General features: G+C 34.5%; 1 long non-coding RNA gene across 1 annotated transcript; it reads left to right on the forward strand.

Annotated features, from left to right (window-relative positions):
• Positions 1–8701: 8701 nt before the first annotated feature.
• LOC147382275 (uncharacterized) lies at positions 8702–11893 on the forward strand. Its single transcript, XR_015173856.1, has 4 exons — positions 8702–8994; positions 9117–9429; positions 9515–9636; positions 9841–11893. It is a non-coding gene; the product is annotated as an uncharacterized LOC147382275 (long non-coding RNA).
• Positions 11894–16692: the final 4799 nt, after the last annotated feature.

Genomic DNA, 16692 nt, shown 5'->3' on the forward strand with positions numbered 1-16692 from the left:
CGTTGAATTTTATTTTTGAAATTTGGATGTTTGATGGCCATCCATTTTCAACACCTTGGATTAAGCTTAAAAAATAATATTTAAATTTTTTATTTTTTAATATAAATATTTTGGTGATATCAAAAAGGCTGTGTTGTTGGATTGTCAATGTGATAATCAATGTGAGCCCAACGACCTTTTTTAAGATTTGAAATCTAAAAAAGTTAATATGTGGGCAGCAAGCAAGAGAGAGAAGTTCTCTGTATGACTGATGTCATTGCGCCACATGTCAAATGTTTGTTAGGCAGTGAGCCAACCTCATAGGGTGTGGATCGTTTAAAAAAAAGTAGGGAAATTTTATTTTATTTAAAAAAAACAAATCGGCAAATTCGGCACTTTAAATGTTGATATGTTTAAAAAATAAAAAAATTAGGCACTTGAAGTGACAATTTGGATTCCTTTTAATAATTATAAAAAATATGTTACTTTTTTTATAGTAAATTTTTTTTAGGTTTTTATTTTTATTTATTTTATCTTATTTTATTTTTTTAATTTCCCCTTGCAAGAATTCAATATTTTTTTCTCTAATTTTCACTAATTTGGTGAAAATACAGAAATAGATAAATTTTTTGCTCTAATTACTTAATACCCAAATCAGAGGGGTATAAAGCTAAATTCACTAAAAAAAATTTATTTATGAAAGTGCTAAAATTGGACTAGGTTGGTAAATATTTCAAAATGTTATTTGTGCGGTTATGTGCCTTGTCACGTCAACCATATATCCAACCGCATATCAAGACTGCACGCATTCATCATTATTCTTTTCTTATATCTCCTCATCTTCTTATTACACTTGTGTGGGGTAGATGAATCATTCTAGTTTGAACTAGTGACCTTACTTTATTTCTTTCATTCCCCCTTTTAACTTTATTATATTAACTCTCATCTTCCTTACTCTTTCTCTTTTTCAATAATACCCTTTAAACTTTATTATCTTTCTTTTTATTTTTTGTCTCTTTAATCTTAAAGATTTTTTAATAATACCCCTCTAATTTTATTATCTTTCCTCTTTTAACCTCGAAACAGCATAGCACGAGCAAACTCTAACATATTTATAAACCACTACTCACTTTGTCATTTCCAATTTTCCTTATAATACAAGACTTTTGATCAATCTTTGAATCTTACTAAGTTAAGTATCAAAGACTCTTTGGTAAGTACTATATTGATGTTACAAGACGATAGGAAACGAAAAAAATAGAGACAGAAGCATCAACAAATAAATAACTAGGAAAAAATCATCTTCACAACACCCTTAATAAAAAAATTTGATCAGGAAGCTGGGGTTGAAGGGTCCCCACCCTTTATTTATTCCTTAGACACGAACATAGTTACAAATAAGAACGTCAAGTACAATGTTCATAAGTTCTTGAGGAATCGAATCACTATCCTCAACTAAAAAAAACTCAGCACCACATGCTCCAAAGCATGCCAAGAAATCTGCCGCTCTATATAGTCGTTTCCCTCCAATGAAAGTCAAAGCCACAAACTAGAAATGATGCCGCCAAAATCTCTGGATTTCCCTCATTCTTTATACCTCCAAGATGGGGATAACATATTATTTAAACAGCCTATGGAGTATATTGAATTCGAGCAATTCTGGAATTTTGTGTACCTCTTCCTTATTGCAAATAAGAGTGCTTCCTTTATTGCTTGTAACTCAATGGAAATGATGTCATTTTCATTCAAAGACGACTAACCTGCAAACATAAATTTCCCGTCACGATTTCTACTGAAGAAATAACTGTCCCCATAGATTACATGGATCCATCTTTATTTATTTTCACACCTGCTTTTTGTGGGCAAGACCAAAACATACTCTTTGCCGTTTTTCCCATAAATCTACCCGAGCAATTCCAATTTTGCATAAAAGAGCGACTATCTTCTTTATGATCATTTTTTATTTTCAACCCATAAAATTAAAAATAAAAAAAACCCTTACATCTTGGCCAACTCATTGGAGAATAAGTCTATCATTTTCTTTCCCCTAAAAAAATACGTCTATTTCTTTCCTTCCAAAGATGGTAACTAGTGAACAAAAACTCAAGTTTAGCATATGTTACACCTCTTACTCGATTACTAAATATTATCAATCACCAAAAGTTCATCCTAGATTGAACCCACCCTTGTAGATACGTGGTGTCAAAACCTTGCGAATGTTCGACTCATCTACTTGGGATTTTGAAGTTGCCACCATTCAATTCACTGCGTCAAAATAGTAACATTTCGACGTTACTGTAGCATTAAATTCGGCGGTCCTAACCCGTTGTTTATAGTTCGTCGGTCCAAAGCCCACGTTTAACCCCATCAAATAATTCGACGGGCCTAGCCTACTGAATTTCTTCCATCGTTTTACCCAACCCGTTTAATGAACTCTCCCTCTTACTGTTTTTCATGTCTTCTCTCTCCAGTCTCTCCTCTCTCCTCTATCCTCTCAATCTGTCCGTATTAGTCTCTCTCGATCTCTCCTCTCTCTTTAAAATCTCTCTCGATCACTATGTAATTAAGTCTCTCTCCTCTCTCCTCTCTACATTCTCTCATCTCTCCTCTCGATCAATCTGTCCGAATCTCTCGATCTCTTCTCTCTATGTTTTTGATATCTCTCTCACCTATTCAATCGATTGATTAATAAAATTTTTGATCGTCTTCTTCGATTTAAGCTCAAATCCTCTCGATCTCGTCATCATTTGCCCCTTCCAAGAACTAAAGCTCAAATCGAAGAAATTAAGCTCAAATCCTTGATCTTCTCTTCTATGCCAACTATTTTCGAAGCTCAAATTGAGATATCCATTTGATTGGTTCAGTTCCAGTAAGTATTGTCTCATATTTCTTCTCCTTATTTATCGTTCATCAATTTTCCCTTGTTTTTAGGGTTTTTTAACAGTTTGATTGATTTTGTTTAGTCTTTATTTTTCATGCTAAAGTGTATCATGTTGTCATGATCATATTTAATGCATGTCAATTGTAAGTTTGTAATTTTTGATTGTTAATTTTGCTGTTAATGAGTAAAGGCATTGAGTCCTGCTCATCCATTGCTCTTTTGTTGCTTCAATTTGGTTCCACTTGCTTTACTTTTTCAATTTATGTTGGCGCTTTCTTTTTCCTATATTGGCCTTGTTTCAATGTTGGCAGTCACCTTTCATTTCAAGAGAAAGGATTGTTGGGAGGGGGGTTGAGGTGTATTTTGTGGCAATAGCCTTTGGTAGAAGCTCATGAACACACAAATTCCAGGCTAGGTTCAACACTCTAAATACAAAACATCACTATAATTGATAAAGTGAATGTTTTTTCTCCCCTGAAGATACCAGAACAGAAGAACATTTGGGTAATTTGATTCTATCATCTATAACAATAGTTACAATCTATGAATCCTGGAGAGATGAAAGCAAATTAATGTCTTTCAATTCCATTCATTTTTATCAATATTGCTAATAAACTGCCATCATCATCTAAACAAATTCCTCATAGTTAACTTGACCATCACCATCCAAGACTGCCTCTCTAATCATCTGTTGTTCCACCTCTTCATCTGTTAGTTTCTCCCCTAGGTTGTTCATCACATGCATCAACTACAACCACAAAAAACATAGAAAATTTTATCAATAAAACAACGGTAATCAATTAATAAGCAATTTAACAATCTTTACATTTCAGCCTCTCTGTGATTGTTAATGAGTAGAGGCATTGAGTCCATGACATGCTTGGGCTATGACTTCCCTTTTTATTGATCAACCAAATTCTAGGCAAATTTGACTTTTGAATTCATTGTATTCCTTGGACTGGAATATATGGGCCTACCGTACGTGGGATGGAGAATATTATATGAAAATCCGAGTGATGTAACAATTGCTTAAGTTGACTCCTCTTGTTTCCTTGGTTTATACACATGTGAACATGAGTGATGTAACAATTGCTTAATTTTCACTCACCTCATAGTTGATTCTTAAGAATCTCAGACTCACTTGTGCATTATACACATAAAGAGTTGAGTTTCTTAAAACAAGTTATATTTATAAAAGATGCATAATTGAAGATAAAATCTCATTAAGTCTTGTTTTTGGGACGGTTGAAGAAAAAAATCAACATTGGGGAAGATATTGTCTAATGTACTAACCGATCATCTCTAAACTTCTATTGAGAGGTTCAAAACGAGAGAGAGAGAGAGAGAGAGAAGAAAAAAACAGGATTTTTGAGCAAAACGTGATAGGTTTTTCAAGTTTAGATTGGATCGTGGTTAATCTTTGTTGGAAAGACAATAATAACAAATACAAAATACATACAAATCTATCGTAATTTAATTTGCTTCTAAAAGGGATTAAAGATGATTCTTAATCGTTGTAAAAAGAACAAGTCAGTGCAGTCTTCAAGTCAAGCATATCATAATCGTATTTAATAACTATTGTTTTTAAGTACCCAATACTTCAATGTTATTGTATATAATAAGAATTGTTTCAAACAACACCATATTAAACAGTCTCACCTGCCAACACTTAAAAGCCCAATAGGTTCTGGTTAACAAGAACAATATACCATGAGATCCTGCACATGCTTTTGTTTCCTTGCTTAAGTTGACCCAATTGAAGCCCCCAGACTAGTACTACAATGGGACAGTAGCAAAAGTGGTATGGATAAGAATTTCGGGTTAGCTAGAGTGGCGTATCGGATTGCTAGATCCCCTAGCATGGTTGGTGAGCGACATGCCTCTCTAATTAGAGATTATGTGTACTTATCTAACTATCGACATTTCACATTATATTAGAAGTTTATAACTAATGTATTGTTTGCTTGTTGAAGATCAATAGAATTACAACGAGCTTTGTTACTTATACTTAATTTTTATATTGTCCTTGATACTATTAGAACTCTAAAATCCGTAGAATTTATCACAATCCTGTGACTTTAGTTATCGTGTTGTTTTTGCATGATATTATGTATTTTAAAAGGGTTGCAATTCATCCATATATGTGGATACACATATCTTGTGAAGGAGTTATACTAAAATAATCATATATATAGTTGAAATGAAAACAATTTGACATACACAATACCTTAAAATAAAATCTGAGGTTCTGCTAGAGGTGTTGAATGTGACAGGATTTCCTAGAGGTTATGTTTATCATGAGTCATTCAAATACCCAAATGAACATGGTGGAACAATACAACCCACGATGAACTACTAACAACAATTCGGGTTTGATTAGGCACTTAATCTATCATTTGGATTCTGATGTTACACTTGTTTGCAATTAAACTTTATTTTTTCGATTCCTTAGTATTTTTCTGAAGCACAGTTTCAGAGCTGTAATACCCATTAAATTTGTTGATAAACACAATGATATTGACAAGTTTTTCAGTGAAACATAAATCCATTACCTCAAACATTCAGCAATAACCTATTTTCTGAAATTCATATTTTTTTGGTGTTTTTTCCCCCTAAAATATCCACTAAGCTATTAAAGGTCTGCATTCCGCTTCTAACAGAGGAAGTGCATCTTATGTCTCTTGGAAGTGGGTTTACCATTCCTCAATGAATTTGCAATGGAAACACACAATTTTATAATATGTGTTCTGGTTGTCTTTCTTCTGTTTCAGGTTTTGACAAATTCTTTCTAACCCATCGTTCAAATGTATGTTTCTGAATTCTCCCAATTTTTTGTCTCATTTATATCTACTAGTAGAGAGAATGTATGCTTACATGTATATATTTTGGGTAAATAAGCTTGTTTTAGATGGACACATACATCTACTTTAAAGTGGTTATATTTAAAATGCTGAACACGTGTTAGGGTAGTTGGTACGTGCGGGCTGCCAAAGCAAAAGGAAAAAAAAAAAAAAAAAAAAAAAAAGGTGGACACATACATCCATTAATCATAGATTACATAGGAAGTGCATATATCGATTAGCATCCTCATTTGCAATCCATGCGATGCTTAAGAAATATTAAATGGTAACTTAAAAGTTGTATATTACTTTCTCTACATAATTGTTAGTAGTATAAATCAAGTTATTAAGCATAAAAGTTGTATATTACTTTCTAAAATTCATTAATAGTGAAAGTAGTACATTAGTGTTCTCATGCATGTACTTCCTATGGTTCAAATCTTTGTTCTGTTTTGGGATCTTTCGAGTAGAGCCTAAAATGTTTAAGAATCTGATTTTAACAGATTTTGTTCTTCAAGTATGTCTGAATTAAAAAATAGTTTTGATATGGGTTGATGTCCATCCGAGTTGGATATGGATCCATTCCTATATCCACTTAGATCAGAATGATATATCATTATGTAAGTTATATTTTTATATTTTTTAAGATATATTTCTTCATTTTGGTTTTGAAAATATTTTTGTTTCTTCGAAATGTTTTTGAAGTTCTCTCTTGCAATGTTTGTCTTGACTGAAACATTGTCTAAAGAAGATCTAAACCTTGGTGTTGTCAAATTGTTATCTACATCTCGGATGGCCAACGAGTCCTTTGTGACTAAATAGATTATCTATATCCAATATGACTAATTACCATCCGATTCCTAGACTTCTGCCATGCCTATTTTGCTCTATTTGTCTAATAGTGGGAAACAAACTGGGTGCTTGCACTATTGCAATGTCATTGGGCCTTGGAAATCTCTCTTGGCTTATTCTATTGTACGTGTGGCCTATGCATTTAATTTGCAAGGAACAAGAGGAATTGTTTAGAGGGCAATTTGCTACGTTTTTAATTTGGTTAGGCAAGCGATGATTAGTAGTTGTGAGCACTCTTAAAACATGTTTGTATGATTTCAGCATATATTTGGTCTATAAATAATGGTTTTGATCCACCTTGTAGTCCCTTTTAAACCATATATATGATGGATTTGTATAGGTAAATTTATCATGTGTTGTTTATAAGGGACGGTTTTGGTCCACATTGTGATCCCTCTTAAACCATGTGCATGCGTGCGTGTACAACTTAGTAAGTAGTAGCATATGTCTTCATCGCTTAAGGTCCAATCTTTCTTATTTTCAGCTTATTTTGTGAATTTATCCTTTGTTTTTTCCTCTTACTTATTAGTTGTATGTTTGATGGAGAGGCTCGAAGTTCCAAGTAAAGAGTGGATGTCGAAACCTAGGTTATCAATGGAATACATTGATGGTGTAGTGTCATTTATTGTGTATTTGAAAACAAATAAATAGAATTTCAGTTATGATGATCATTATTTTTGTCCTTGTGTCAAATGTTGTAATACTTTATCGGGAAGGAAATATATAGAAACAATCGTAGAACACTTAGTTTATGACGGTGTAGATACTTCTTACACGATATGGATATTCCATGGAGAACATTGGAGGGGTGGGGATCATGTAACAGTCGGGGCTAGTACGTCTGTTCGTTAGTGTGATGAAGATATGGTCCTAAGAATGACAGACATCTTGAATGATGCACTTGGACATTTTTCCAACGAAGAAGATGAAGTTACTTGTATAGACGAGTGTCCTGATAGAAATGATGACCAAGTTCATGATGATTCAATAGATGATACTCAATATCGTCAAATGATAGAGGAAGCGATGCAACTCTTATATAACTCATATCGAAAAGAGGATACAAAACTGTCAGTTATAGTTGAGTTTTTGAGTACGAAGACTAGACATCAATGGTCTCAGAAAAGTTATCATACCTCTGATGACATCGGATCCACATTCATCATCTGATTCACGCCTCCATCTAGAATTCAATTCTATGGGGAAATACATTGGGGATAATTCGACAGACTTATCGACCAATATAAGCCGCTATGCGATGACACACGTGCCACCTTTCTATGCTTCATGGAGGAAGGTACCGACGGAGTTGTTTGAACTTATTTGGTGTCTTCTCCAGGTAGTTTAAATATTCTATTGATTATTTGTAATAATGATGAATATTTTCATTATATTATAATTGATTTATTTGTTCATATTTCGACAGTCTCGTTATGACATTTCTAAGGATTACAAGAAATTCTGCCTATAGAAAGTCGGTCATGCATGGAGAGACTGGAAATATCGATTGGGGAAGGAATATTACAGAATTGGTAGTACTGATGCAAAGCGAAAGTTGAATAAGCCCAAAAGTAAATGGATCAAACAGGATGATTGGGAGAAGTTTGTCGATTTAAAATCGACATCGGCTGACCAAGAAAAGTGTGACAAAATGAAAAAGCTTCGTAAGAAAAATAAAATTCCACAAACAACCAGTAGAAAGAGTATAACAAAAAAAGCTGAAGAAATGATAAGCATTAATCTAATTATTAATTTATATACTTTGTTTCAAATGTTCATTAATTTGTATTACTTTTTATTAATGTATTTTTGTTTTTTAATATTTTGCACATTTTTGATGTGGCACATTTTTGGTCTAAACAGAAAAAATATAAGACGGGTGGTCGAAAGCTCACAAGAACAGAGCTCTTTGTCGATAGTCATACGAGGAGTGATGGTAGTGCTCTCACTCCTGAGTTAGCCAAATCCCTCGTAAGTGATGTCATTTTTTTGGTCAAATTTTTTATTTTTATTTTTGAAAAAATTACTTATTATCGTAATGTTTTCATTGTTTTGTATGATCAATTAAACAATCTTATGAAAGAAGATATTAGCTTTGCCCATAAAGATATCGACTAAGATCCTATTTCCATTGTATGTATGACTTATATTATTTAATTTTGATTTTTTATTTACATACATTATATTAATCGTAGTTGTGCATAGTTGTTTGGGAAAGATGGAAAAGGTAGAGTAAGAGGTATGGGAGGTGGAGTTTCAAAGACTTCATTACGTTATACAACTCAAAGTCGGAATTATACGAATAAGTTTGAAAGAGACATGGTTAACTTAACTCAACTAATTTATGCACTAATAGAAGATAAGAAGAACAAAAAGAAGAACAAAAACAAGCACAAGAAGAAAAAATCATCTACATTTAAAGTTGGAGGTCCTTCTACTCAGGTAAAATGTAAAAATACTTTAGCTTTAGAGATTCTTCATTTAATTTCTCATTAATATTTAATTCATATAAAGATGGATTTCAGCTTACATATCTAATCATAAACAATAATTTTATTTTATAGGCGACATCAGATTCCACAATTCCTAATAGGCGAGAAAGTAAAGAACCAGTATCAGAACCATTACCATCATTGAATAATGGTAGGGTATGCTTATTGATGAACTTTAGAAGGAATGTAATCTACGCCAAAGGAGCACTAGTAGCTCCTGAGAAGCCAGATTTGGAGTATTATTCAATTTGTATCGATGAGATCATTGACTCTTCGGCTGAGCTAATGGATAGAATTGGACCTCAAGGGACTTTACTTAATATTCTTTGTGGTGAGGTGATTAGATGGCCTAGGAGCCATTGTCGTGTATTTTGATGAGCATGAGGTAATTTCTATAAATCTCAATTCTGTTTTAGATTTTCCTAGGTTGCCACTGAATTACAATCTTGATAATCATGGGTTTTTTCAAGGGATGGAGTAGATGCAAACTCTTTTCAAAGGAAATCCGAGAGGTCAAGGATTGATGGTGCGGATACCTCATCATGGTCCACGGTTTGTTTGCATTCTTTCAGCAAATGGCGCTATATCCAATGTAATATCTATTGGCCTATCTACAATTCTTTTCTTTTTATTTTTTTCTTAAGAAGGATTTACATGTACAGTTTTGTCCATCAATTTTCAATTCATATGAATAACCAATGATATTGTTCCTCTTGTGGAATATTCTGGCTCTACATGTTTTTGTTTCTTTAAAGACGAAACATGTTGTATGAAACTCCCTTCTTTTCTTATGCAGGGATGATTTGAAATCCTATCACTTTTTGGTTCATTTCTACTCTCTGAGAGTGGGGGCCAACGTAGCAGAACAGGTGGACTGAGTGTATCCCTAGTTGGCCCGGATGGTCATGTTCTAGGTGGTGGTGTGGCTGGACTTCTAACAGCGGCATCCCCAGTTCAGGTTTGTATAGTTTTCTATTCTTTAAAGTATACATTTTCTTTTTGTTCAATGGAATAATAGTGTTATTTTAGTTCCTAACATGGTTTGCAAACAATGATGTTTGGCGTTTTGTTTACTCAAATGCATCTATGGAATGTATATGGCTTGTCTCAATTATGTGAATTCTTAAGAAGAAAAGACAAGAGATGTGGTTATGATGGTAGAGTTGTATTTGCAAAATGTTAGTGAGAAAGTGGTTTGTAAAGTTTGATTAGAGAGAGAAGAAGAAGAAGAAAAGCAAAGGATTGATTGTGGTGGGGTTGTTAATCAGATGGTAACTTGACAAAAAGGAGAGGTAATGGTAGGAGTTCATAATTAAGTGGTTGGTTGGTCGGTTACTGGTAAAACCACTTGTTCTGTGTGAGCTCTCTTAGCTAGTATGCCATCTATTTAAGCATATATTAAGAGAAGAAACCTATCATCTTTATTTTGGATGGGTTTAAAATCTCATCTCGAGGCACTGTTGTAGTCTAAAGATGAAAACCCAAACAGTCTCTATTGAGACAGTCTGAAAGCATTGAATATTTTGGGATCAAATGTTCCGTTCCATCATCAATTCTCAGTAGAAATCAAAACGTAGTCTCGACCTAGACACTATAAACCATACGATTATTGATTTAATTAGTGGAGGGTCCCAATCTCTTTTGCATGTGTTGCTTTTGTAAGGATGATGAATTCTGATGTCATTATCCTTGGTGATGCTAAAATTACTAATTGCTGATGTAAGTGCTTCCTTTCTCACTCAAGTGAAGTGATGATTAAAGTGATGGTAATTATTGTTTCTTACACTATTAATGAAACATCATCACTTGTCCCAAGTGTGATTAAAAATGTGATACCACTACCATACTACATTTGAGTGAGTGAGTGATTAGAGAACAAATGCTTTACTGTACATTGTTTGCTTTTCATTTTCTGATTTATGATATTTTTCTTATACTTGTTCAGCAACAATCGCAATCTTTGCTTGAAACTCTGAGTGTAACTAAGCCTCACTAGTGTTTTCATTGCAATTTTTCTTATGCTTTAATGTACATTGTTTGGGCGTGTCAACAAGGTAGAGGTCGTCAGCCTTGAAGAGCTTGGACGTCCGAGGATTGATGTTGTCGTCGATTGCTCTAGTGTTTTCAGAGATCTCTTCATCAATCAAGTACTTTCATAGTTGATAGTTCTTTTGTTAGATTCTGATTGTTAGAAACTGATTATAGAAACTGATTCCGGAATCTAGAATTAGAATATTGTTTTGCTGAACCTGTTTCTACAGGTATTATATAATGAAATATTATATGCTTAAGCACAAAAAAGTCCCTTTATTGCAAGAAGAAACATATTTCCAAAAATGTATGAATGGGTTCTGCATTGCTTCTGATTTTATCCGATTTAATTTTCTGCTTATGGGAAAATCATTTTGATAATCCGAGTCAAACTAACATCATCGAATTTTAGAATCAAATTATGAGTAAGAATTCTCCATTGATGATCGATGTTTGTTTATGTTTCATATTTGAACCTCTTGGACAATGCGGAGAAGATGGTGGCAGAACTAGAGGAGCCAGAGGACCAAAACTATGCCAAAAAGCATGCAGCCGAACAAGCTCAAGAACTTGGCATTGATGTTCACGAGGCTGCAACTTGGTATCTTCTCCAACGCGTCAGGCTCTTAATCTTCTAATGTCAACCTTGTCGTTGAGAACGGATGAGAAGCAACTTCAAGACATGTACTTTGATGAAGTCAAGTTTAGCACGGATGCATTCCAAGGAACTTGATCTGTTTCCTTTGTTTCCGATTGAAAGTGGGATTTTTTTTTTTTAGAATTACATTGATGTATGTGAACATGATCTCAAGAATTCTTCCAACATGTGAGATTAAAATTTTGACTTATATAAGTTTTAAAAAAAAAATTAATCTTATTATGAATTGAATGCAAATTGGTATAGATGGGATATGAATGGATGGGGATGAGAGTGGATGGGATGGGATGTGAATGTCGATGTGGATAGGATATAGATATAAATGTGTGATTTTTTTTCGCAGGTATAGGTTGAAAAAAAGCATTTGGGCACGAAATAAAAGTTATAATTGGTCTTCAAAGTAATTTGATGGTCTTATTCCGTCGAAAATATGGTAGAATCCCATATTCGACGGCCTTAAACCGTCGAAAATATGTTATTCGACAGCCTATAACCGTCGATATATATATATATATATATATATATATATATATATATATATATATATAGGGGACGGTTCGAGGGACGTGCTGAAAACCAGCTGAGAAACAGAGGATTGGGAGTCGTTAGATATAAAAGAAACAATGGTCTGGATTGCATGACACGTCAAATCGTTTCTTTTAAAACAAAGGTAATAAATTTCAAATACCTCCTTTTATTTTGTTTTAATTGTTTTTTTCTATTTAAAACCCTTTTTTTTATTGAAATTGTTCTCTGGAAAGATACCCACTTTGATTGGGTCTCTGTCTAGTCTTGAAGAGCTCTATCTAGCCAACAATCGTCTTCAAGGTCCAATCCCAGAGAGCTTCAATGGGTTGATGAGCTTAAAAAGGCTTGAACTTCAAGAGAACAAGCTATCATGTGAGTTTCCCAACATGGGTTCTCTAAAAAACCTCTTTTTCTTAGATTCCAGCAATAATGGTATCTCAGGAAGATTTCCTGCTAGCTCCTATATCCATCAAGTCAAGAAAATAGAATGAGGGGCCTCGAGAATCTGTCAAAAGTGGAGTAAATTTCACCTTAGAGGACACACCCCCTATCTCCAAAAGGAAGGTATCCTGTTGAGCTTGACGCGGTTGGAAGACCATATGAGAAAATCCCTCCATATTTTTTAGTTGTCTGAGACACAACCAACAATTTGTCATGGTCGAGGCCAAGCAACTCGGCAGCCAACCCAAAGAGCCCTCTGTTTTGTTGCCTGCAACCAAATTGGAATTTCAGGAACACATCCAATGGAGATAGGGTTAGTGTTTCTTGTGCAAAGTATCCTAAAGAGTATGATCGATCGCCATATTAGATACCGTAAATTCAAGTAGAGGTGGATTTAGAACACTTAGGAATGGTGCTCATGGCCGATCTGAGTTGATAGCACTCGGTAGTTTTGCATGAGATGTCGGAATACGATGTTGACTGAGATGGATCAAAGATTGGTTCTTGTTGTCAATAGCATGATCTAGTGCTTGGGTTTGAAACCGGGCTCTGCTAACGTGAGCCTGGTGGATAAGAGGGTTTTAAATAGTAATAGGTGTCCAATGAGTTTCTTCTTCTGTCAAGGTGGAGTTCAGAATTTGTGTTAGACAGTGAGACAGTGAGAGAGATAAGAGGGTTTTAAATAATAATAAATAAATAAAAAACAATTAAAACAAAAATGAAGGAGGTATTTGAAATTTATCACCTTTGTTTTAAAAGAAACGATTTGATGTGTCATGCAATCCAGACCATTGTTTCTTTTATATCCAACGACTCCCAATCCTCTGTTTCTCAGCTGGTTTTCAGCACGTCCCTCGAACCGTCCCCATATATATATATATGGGAAATGTTCAGCACCCTAAGTTTTACCACACACTTTAACAAACGTTTTTTGTCCTACATGGGTTAGAAGTTTTGGAATGGGCTGATTTTTGGTGAGGATGATCTCTATGATTAGAAGATCATCCTCCCCAAAAATCAGCCCATTCCGAAATGTTTAGCCCCATGTTTACTAGTTGAAAAATTGTGGACCATCCATTTTTTGTAAATCATTTTTGATGGGGTTAGAAATTTTGGAATGAGCTGATTTTTGGTGAGGATGATCTCCTCACCATAGAGATCATCTTCACCAAAAATCAGCCCATTCGGAAACTTCTAACCCATGTAAGACAAAACGCATTTGTTAAAGTGTGTGGTAAAACTTAGGGTGCCGAACGGGACCCTATATATATATATATATATATATATATATATATATATATATATATATATATGGGTCAGGTTCAAGGGTCATATGAGAAAACATATGTAAAAACTTTCGTTTTTAATAAAATTTTAAAATATGGGTTAGAAATTTTGGATTGAGCTGATTTTTTGTGAGGATGATCTCTATGATGGGAAGATCATCCAAAAAAAAAAAAATCAGTCCAATCTGAAACTTCTAACCCCATTAAAAGTGATTTAGAATGTGGACCGTCGATTTTTGATCAATTTTTATCACTAATTTGTAAATCACTTTTGATGGATTTATAAGTTTCTGATTGAGCTGATTTTTTGTGAGGATGATCTTTTCATCATAGTGACCATCCTTGCAAAAAATCAGCTCAATCCAAAACCTCTAACTCTTATTTTGAAAAACGAAAGTTTTTTCATATGTTTTCTCATATGGCCCTTGAACCGCCCCCTATATATATATATATATATGGGTCCCGTTCAGCACCCTAAGCTTTACCACACACTTTAACAAACGTGTTTTGTCTTACATGGGTTAGAAGTTTTGGAATGGGCTGATTTTTGGTGAGGATGATCTCTATGGTGAGGAGATCATCCTCACCAAAAATCAGCTCATTCCAAAACTTCTAACCCCATCAAAAATGGTTTACAAAAATTGGACGATCCACGATTTTTCAACATGTAAACATGGGCTAAACATTTCGGAATGGGCTGATTTTTAGGGAGGATGATCTTCTAATCATAGAGATCATCCTCACCAAAAATCAGCCCATTCCAAAACTTCTAACCCATGTAGGACAAAAAACGTTTGTTAAAGTGTGGTAAAACTTAGGGTGCTGAACATTTCCATATATATATATATATATATATATATATATATATTCGATGGCCTAAAACCGTCGAATTTAAAAAATTCTATGGTTTTCAGCCGCCGAATATTTTTTCGACAAGCCCCAATTCGATGGTTGAGACTGTCGAATTATCCATAATTCGATGGTTTTTGGCCGTCGATATTTGGGTATTTTCACATAGTGAATTAAGATACGAATGGACACCATAAAATAATAATAAAAAAATTGAAATTCATTTCATTGGCTTGTAGTGACTCTTATATCCAAATGGATAGGTAAAGGTCTACCTAGAGTTCTAAGTAAGGGAGTCCGGTTGAGGGAGTCCTTGTCCCTCTCATCCTAAAATGATTACCAATATGACCATAAATGAAGCTTTTAAAATTGATTTTTTGGATTTTTGAAGATAGAGAAAGTTAGGAAAAATTGATTATAATTTTGTTTTGAAAAATGAGCAAATTAAGATAATGAACAAAGCATTATTAGAACTAGGCGTTTGTTGGATTTTTTATAAGCTTGAGACTTTGATGGAAATCCATATGGATTTCATCATTTGGGGTCCCAAAGCTTCAAAACAAGTTTATGTGTTCCCTTGAAAGATTTTATTTGTTAGTTTGGTCCCTAAGTGATGTTTATGGATTTAACAAAATCATATTGGAATCAAACCTTAAGCATGAAATTTTTATCCATTCTTGAACTATTTTTTGTTAGCTCTAAAAATTGAATAAAAGCCCATAGGGACCTATAGACACCCCAATTTGAACGGGCCCATACTCGAAAGGGTCCAAAAACACAGATTTTTCAATAAGAATTGCCAACGGGCCTCAAGGGCCTAAGTCATTAAAAAGTGACATTTTGATCGAATCAAGGCCCTCAAGACTCCCTAAGGGTCTAGGGGGTCCACCAAAATGAGTCGGCCTACCTTACGTTTTCCCAATATTCACCGTTCCGCTTCCAAAACCAAAAACGCCAAATTTTCGATAAAATTCCCCAACGGGCCTAAAAGGCCCGATTCGCCAACACGTGACATTTTTTATCAAACTAATGATTGTAAAAATCTAAAAAAATTAAAAAATTAAAAATGTGAGACTTGGGATACCTACCCTTCATCTACCTTCCACCGCTCCACCTCCGAATCCGCAAACACCTTAAGCCCATTCAAAGCCCACAAAGCCCTCAACTCTTTCCCAAATTAATTTCTCACCTTACCCTCAACCTAAAATCGATCCCATATCACCTAAATCCTAAAATGAACCTACCATCGAAAACCCAACCCAAAACAAATCCCATCCAAGCCAAAATAACCCACAACCCTCCTAAAACCAAGGCCAATACACTAAAAGCCCACAAACCACTATCCATACCCAATTCATTATCCAAACCATAATCCTAACCCACAAACCACTACCCACATCAACCAATTACCATCTTGATAATCAAATATGACACATGTCATCACCCCATCTCACCTCCCTCATCCAACCACCTACCCCATTAATTCTCTTTAAACCTCATCTACCCACACATCAACCCATCACCTTTTCTCTCAAATCAAACACATCAACCCACACCCCTAACCTATACCTCCCCTAATCAATCATCATCATTCCCTACAAAACCCACATCTACAACCTAAACCTACACCATCCTCTCAAGTCAAACACTCAACCTCTCCCATCAACTTATCTCAACCCTTCATTTCCAACCACTTTGACACATGGCATCATCTCCCTCACCCTCCCAAAATATCATCAACCACCTCTTTAAATCCTTCATTCTCTTAAACCAAATACCATTTAATCTCAACCACCATCTTAAACTCACCTCACCAAACACTCACCCAAATGGGTTGGGTAGGATCTAAACCATT

This window comes from Akebia trifoliata, chromosome 16, assembly GCF_017979445.1.
Source record: "Akebia trifoliata isolate Shusen 1 chromosome 16, ASM1797944v1, whole genome shotgun sequence".
Lineage (NCBI taxonomy): Eukaryota > Viridiplantae > Streptophyta > Magnoliopsida > Ranunculales > Lardizabalaceae > Akebia > Akebia trifoliata.